Source organism: Acomys minous, assembly GCF_964271855.1.
Source record: "Acomys minous genome assembly, chromosome: 11".
NCBI lineage: Eukaryota > Metazoa > Chordata > Mammalia > Rodentia > Muridae > Acomys > Acomys minous.
In genome coordinates, this window is record NC_140492.1 from 48,321,951 (window position 1) to 48,328,771 (window position 6,821).

At 46.0% G+C, this 6,821-nt stretch overlaps 1 protein-coding gene across 4 annotated transcripts in view; it reads right to left on the minus strand.

Moving 5' to 3' along the window:
• The window catches only part of USF3 (upstream transcription factor family member 3), an 80,785-nt gene extending 73,964 nt beyond the window's left edge, over positions 1-6,821 (minus strand). For all 4 annotated transcript variants that reach the window (XR_014783083.1, XM_084801287.1, XM_084801283.1 and 1 more), the window contains exon 1: positions 6,551-6,821. The gene's annotated coding sequence lies outside the window, so the exon portion shown is untranslated. The remainder of the gene's footprint in view (positions 1-6,550) is intronic.

Genomic DNA, 6,821 nt, shown 5'->3' on the forward strand with positions numbered 1-6,821 from the left:
TATGTCTACACATATAAGCTCCACTGTGTTCTGACTGTCTAAATATTCATGACAATAATGTGGTAAATAAGTTTGTAGTCTAAGGGCTGGATGATGTTGGCTCACACCTTTAATCCCAGCACTCAAGAGGCAGAGACAGGTGGATCTCTGTGAGTTTGAGGACAGCCTGGTCTATAGAGTGATTCCAGGACAGCCAGGACTACACAGAGAAGCCCTGTCTCAAAAACAAAACAAAACAAAACACCCAAAAAACCAAAAAACAAAACAAAAAACCAACAACAAAAAAAAGAAAAAAAAACCCCACCAAAACCAAGCAAACAAAAAACCAAGAAGTTTGTAGCCTAGAAGAACAGACTGCAGCATAAAATCTGCATGTTTAACAAGCTGTTTGCCTCTAGGCTCACAAGTGTATACTATAGGATGGCCACATGATAATGAAATTACCTTTACACATTTTTCCAGACTATATCACATCTTTACAATGTATGGGTGAAGTCATACAGCATTTAAATTGTATAAAGTATTACAAATAATCTACAAGCACTTTAGTGTATATAGGGGGACATACACAGGCTATGCAAGCACCATGCCCCTGTGCGTGAGGATGCATTGGGCAGGGTATGTGTACCTGAGTGCAGGTGCTTCACAAGGCCTGAGCTGTCAGCTTTCCTACAACTGGAGTTACCAGTGGTTGTGATCCACTACACATGGGTCGTGGGAACCAAACTTGGGTCCTCTGCAAGAACACCATGTACTCTTAACCGCTGAGCCATCTGCCCAGCCCCCCCTAAAGGATATATAAATATATTCTTAAATTTATGTACCCATAAAAAGATCCTGAAAAAAAATTCTACATGAATACTAAAGGACAACTGTACCCTTGTCCAACAACAGCTGTTGCATCACATCTAAACTCTGGGTTCTGGCTGTCAGTCTCGCCCACCCACATCCACCTGGCACAACAGAAAAACATGGGTAACTAGCTGATCTTGGCGTTTTGTTGTTGTTGGGTTTTTCTGGTTTTTCAAGACAGTCTCTGTGTAGTCTTGGCTGTCCTGGACTTGCTTTGTAGACCAGGTTGGCCTCGAACTCACAGAGATCAGCCTGCCTTTGCCTCCTGAGTCCTAGGATTAAAGGCATGTGCCACCACACCCGGCCTGATTATGCCATTTACTCTCCCTCCTATGCAAATCAGATATCCAAGCCCTTCCTGTTCTTATCTGTGAATTCACTTTCCTAAATTCTTGCTAGTCTCCCACTGAAATGACCTTTTTACCCTTTCTCTGCTTGTCTAACTCCTAAGCATCCTTCAAAGCCCAAGGCGAGTCGGCCTCCCCTGACAAAGCTTCCTACCATTTCTCGCTAACGCAGACCCTCTTCCTATACTCTGGGCCTAATATCCTCTCTTTCTGTGACCATCGGGCTTCTTGAACAACAACTTACACTTACTATCCCTTCTTCCTTATTTTCCAGTCACTTTTCAGATAGCTAGTGCTGGTTTTCATTTCAGAAACTGCTCACACCAGCTCAGCAAAGGCTTGTGCAGTGCCAACTCCAGTGCAACGGTCCAGACCTGCAGCTCGGGCAGTCTGGCAGCAACACCCCGAGTCGCCTTTGAAGAGCTGCCCCACCCCACTCTTAAATTCAAATAGGACTTCAAACATGGGCCGACATCAGAGGTGTGGCACAGGGCTAACAGCTAAGAGTCCCTGCATGAGAAGGAGAGCTGGCTGGAGCTGACGTGGCCCTCAGGACTAGCATTTCCTGTCCTTCTCAAGGCCGCACTCTTACATTCTTCTGGTTCTATGATCTTACTCAGCACACATCCACAACTCTCCATTTTCTGCTTACATTCGCCCAAGTCAAATTCTGCTGCTAGTAACTAAAGAGAAATTGGTCCTGTGTGTGGTGCAGAAGTAGAACCGATTCCTTTCTCAGCCCTGACATTTTTTTTTCTCTTCTCTGTGGGTTCTGTTGTTTAAGAAATTACAGCAGCTAATGTGAGAATTCTTTCACTAGGGGATCCAAGATAGCTTCATTAATTGGGAGCTAACGATGGCTAGGGCTCCTCAACCAGCCACACAACAGGCAAAAGAAAATGAGTCTTTCCTAGTTTTTCTTCATCATCATCATCATCATCAATCATAGGTTAATCTGGCAGCCAATGAATGTGCATCGAGTCCCTTAACTACCTGATATGGGTGTTCCCCAGTCTCCCCCAAGTTTTCTTATGAGTCGAGTTCACTATTTACTACTTCTGTATGCTCTTTAGCACCTATGACGTTGGGTAAATGTAAGTACCCAATAAATACTTGATGAACTGAATTAAAAACACAGTATTAGCACATTAATAGAAACAACTTATCAAGCCCTACTGATCTAATTAAAAGATCTGGCCTTCTGAAGTAGCACAATTGTACCCACATGGAAATTTTAATGAGAAAAAGAAAAATTATCCAATTGAACAGATAGCAGTTTTCCTCTTAGCAAGTGTTTCACAAATATTTTATGGATAACAAGCTCTGGAGAAAAATGCTTAAGGTGTGTGTACATGTAGACGCTTACACATTTAAGGGGTCTGAATGCATAACTACAGTTAAGACAATACATAGCAGCAAAGTCAATTAATTAATGTCAAATCAACTTTTGTTAACAGTATATACACTACTCTTTCTATGATAAAATATGGCAGTCATATTTAATACATTATTTTCAGTGTCTGTTAATGACAAATACAGTATTAGAGGACACAGTTCCTGTGGTTGGCGTGTTCTAGCTCTGTAGTACAATAGTATCTAGAAATACAATGAGAATCATGCTCTTGAGCATAGAGGCCCTGAAGGCTAGCAGGAAGATAAACACACACCTGTGGCAATGTGATAACTACTAACATAGAAATATATGCAAAAAAAGGAGCCAAAAAACCAAAACCAACCTGCTGAAAAAAAAATCAAGAAAATAGATGGAAAAGTCTGAAAGTAACACATGGTGGAGCTCAACTATAATCCCAGCCCTTGGACACAGACACAGTGGGTCCTAGGAGCTTGAGACTAGCCTGTTCTACATAGGGAGTTCCAGGATATACTGTCTCAAACCATAACCATAACAACAAGCTTTCACAAACTCAATACTAGTTAAGAGGTGACACTGCTACGAGACAGCCAGCTGTGGTGACACACGCCTTTAGTCTCAGCACTAGGGACAAAGGCAGGTGGATCTCTGTGAGTTTAAAGCCAGACTGGTCTAAAAGCATGTCCAGGAAAGCCAGGGAAAAGACAGAGACAGAAAACCCTGTCTCAAACAACCCCCCCCCCCAAAAAAGTATTTAACCACAAAAACAAAACACTCCTTGCCACTGAACTGTAAATGAAACAAGCATATGTGTTAAATTAACCCACACTGTCAATACAAGGGGAGTTCTTTTAAATAACATGTAGTATGAAGGTTCAAAGAGAGCTTATCACAAAAACAAGGTCTGGGAGCCACCTTTCCTCGATTAGCTACCATCCCTCATCAAAGACACTTCTCTTTAAAGTAAATGGAGACCATCAGTCACACAGACAGTCTCTCTCTCTCTCTCTCTCTCTCTCTCTCTCTCTCTCTCTCTCTCTCTCTCTCACACACACACACACACACACACACACACACACGTAAACACAATGCAGATATCAACAGATTATGGGGAGCCCAGCCTCAACAAATACATCTAAGTCACAGCCCCTGTATCTGTGCCTCAGAAACATCATGGAAGAGGGGTAGGAAAAGCTGTGAGAGCCAGAATACAGGGAGACTGCAGTGAAACGGTGTCTCCTAGAAACGGCTACCAAAATAAATAAATAAATAAACAAACAGACCAGAACAACGGCAACATCAATGGACACACTAATGTCACCATGTCCCCACCCCTAGACAAAGAACTACAGGCAACTAGCGATTGTTTGGAGGAGAATTAGCCTTACCCTAGGATGAACCTCCTCACTGGTTGTCCAATTCAGAGTGGTCAGACTTGAAACCATATAAACACCATGTGGTACATGACTTTAATCCCAGCACTCAGGAGGCAGAGGCAAGTAGATCTCTGAGTTCAAGGCCAGCCTGATCTACTCTATAGATCAGGTTCCAGGGCAAAACAAAACAAAATCTGTTGTTAGCTTGGCAAGATGGCTCAGCAAGTACTTGCTGCCAAACCTGACAACGTGAGCCCAATCCCACACAGCAGAAAAGACAATGTCTCTCGAGTTGTCCTTTGACCTCCATACACGGTGTATGTGCGTGTATATACCAAAAACGACATGTTTCAGGAGTCTGTCACTACAATTACTTAGACCCTACCCTATATGTTGTTCATAGGGAGGGGAATTACAGGGAGTAGGGATCCATATCCTGAGAAACACCCATGTTAGCAACAGCAGGGATCTAAATTGTATTATCTGTAGGAGTGAGGGGGTCCAAAGGTTCACATGGAAGGGTGTGGGGCAAAAGTTGAATACACAACTGAAGGCTTGCCAAGGAAAACCCTGGAATACAAGCAGAACAGCCTGGACGTTGTGCCAAGCTTAAGGTAATTTTCAGCCCTTGCTGCTGAGCAAAATCGCCTGGAGAGCTTTAAGAGGTATACCCACAGCCTGCCTCCCTCCAGATCGAAGGTAATGTCTGGGAAATGAAACACGGTGATTATAACAAACAGTCCAGTTTAGGGACCACTGAGCTTGACCACAGGAGGGAACAATGTGAGATAACATTAAGACCTGGGTTTATAGGCTGGGCTTCTGAGCTTGCTACCGGTGGAAAATTCTCTTCTAGCTTAAGTTAAACAGTGTTTTTTAGTGTTTCATTAACAACCAGCTCAGTGTAAAATCTATAATCTTTTTAAAAACTTCTGTGCTGTTCCATAAACAACCAAGGCAGAAAATAACTATTCTAACTGGCCTTTAGTACAGTGCACGACAACGCTTTTGTAACTGGAACTGTTCTAAGTTTCATCAATGAACAGACTTCATAAAACTACTTGTAGCCAGGCCTGGTGGCATACACCCTTTATCCCAACACTTGGGAGGCAAAGGCAGGCGATCTCTTTGAGTTCGAGGCCAGCCTGGTTTACAAAGTGAGTCCATCCAGGACAGCCGGGACTACAAAAGAAACCCTGTCTAAAAAAACAAGACAAAAACAAAAACAAAAACACAACTACATTTCAATGCCAGGAGAATCTAATGTCAATCTATACAAAAGTCATACTGCTTAGACGAGGTGACACAACCCTGTCATTTACAGGGTTCATGCTCAAGAGCCACACAATGTGATTTAGGGGGAAAAATTCAAGGTACTGAGTAAGTTTTCAGTTTTGGGTTGGACTCCATTCACGGTTATTCTGGGTCACATGTGGCTGGTGGGCCTTTGGTATGACAGCTTGACACAGCTTCTGCTTATAACTCTTGGCTTCTTAAAGTGGAATGATTACAAAGAATCTTAATTACTTTGCAACAAATACCTGTGTACTTCCCAAACAAATGGAAACACAATATCCATACAGTAAATCAAGAGCCCTGCGGGAAACAAAAAGGTCACCAAGGTGATACACTGTTGGGGCCGCAAAAGGCAAGTGCGACTGGCCATGGGGAAAGCTGCTGCAGGGTCCACTTACTCATCATAAAACTTCCTTAAGAAATCTGCCCACCGTTACCTGTAAAGTTGGCCAGGACTGTCCTGTATGTTATTACGTTCTACTTAGTGGTAAAATGTTATTCAAACATTAGTTGGATTTGGCAGTTAGGTTGTTTGTTTGTTTGTTTGTTTGTCGAGACAGGGCTTCTCTGTATAGCCTTGGCTATCCTGGATTCACTTTGTAGACCAGGATGGCCTCGAACTCACTCACTGGTGTGACAGTTAGTTTTAAGTGGTTTCTCATCTACAGGCAAGGTCAATAAAAGCAAGAAGTCCCCCTCTCCCTCAAGAGAGAAGAGAACTCAGTTGTCAAGTGCCCAACCTCAGAGCCCAGAAGCCTCATGCTTGTTCAGGAAATACGAAATCGGACGAGACTGCCATTCGCTTGGATCAGTGGTATTCAGGAGCAAAAAGCTGGGCTTCTCAAAAGAAACCCGCAGCTTAACTCTCCGACACAGAGGTGAAAGTTACAAAAGCAAGCAACACGAGTTTGACGTGTGGGTTGGAAGGAAAGTCACAAGACAAGGAAAGAGATGGAAGAGATGGCAAAAGGTGAAGAAGGCGGGCAAAGGCCACCCGGTGGGGACCTGGCTACCCAGCTCTTTATGCACCCAGGACAGCATGGGGCCTCTGTCCGCCGGCGCGCACTGGGAGCAGGGCGAGCCCCCTCAGGCCTGGCACCCGTGGTGCGAGCTTGCTGTGATGAAGAGAGCGCTGGCCCCGGGGCCAGGAGGGCGCCCTGGGGTCCCCAGGACCGAGGGGCACTCAGCCTAACCCTCACCTCCCGCTGCTAGGAGGGGGTGGGTGGAGCTGAGCCCGGGGCCGCCCCCCGGAGCCGCCCCCGCAGCTACGGTCCCGGCTGTCAGAGCCCCTTCCCGCGGCCACTCACCCGCCGGCGACACGCTCCCGGCCGCGGTGGCGGCGACCCCCGCCTGGGTCATGATCCCAGGAGCGGAAGGTAGAGGTGTCTAGCCGTCCAGGCGAGCCTCTGGGTCCTCAGCCGCCGCCTGCTTGTGCGGGGCTGGGGGAGCGCGGGCCCGGGCCCTCCTCTCCCCCCGCCCCCGCCGCCTCTCCTCGCGGCCGCCGCCGCCGCCGCCGCCGCCGCCGCCGCGAGCCCGAGCCCTCGAGGCCGGAGACCCGGCGGCAGCACGGCCTCAACT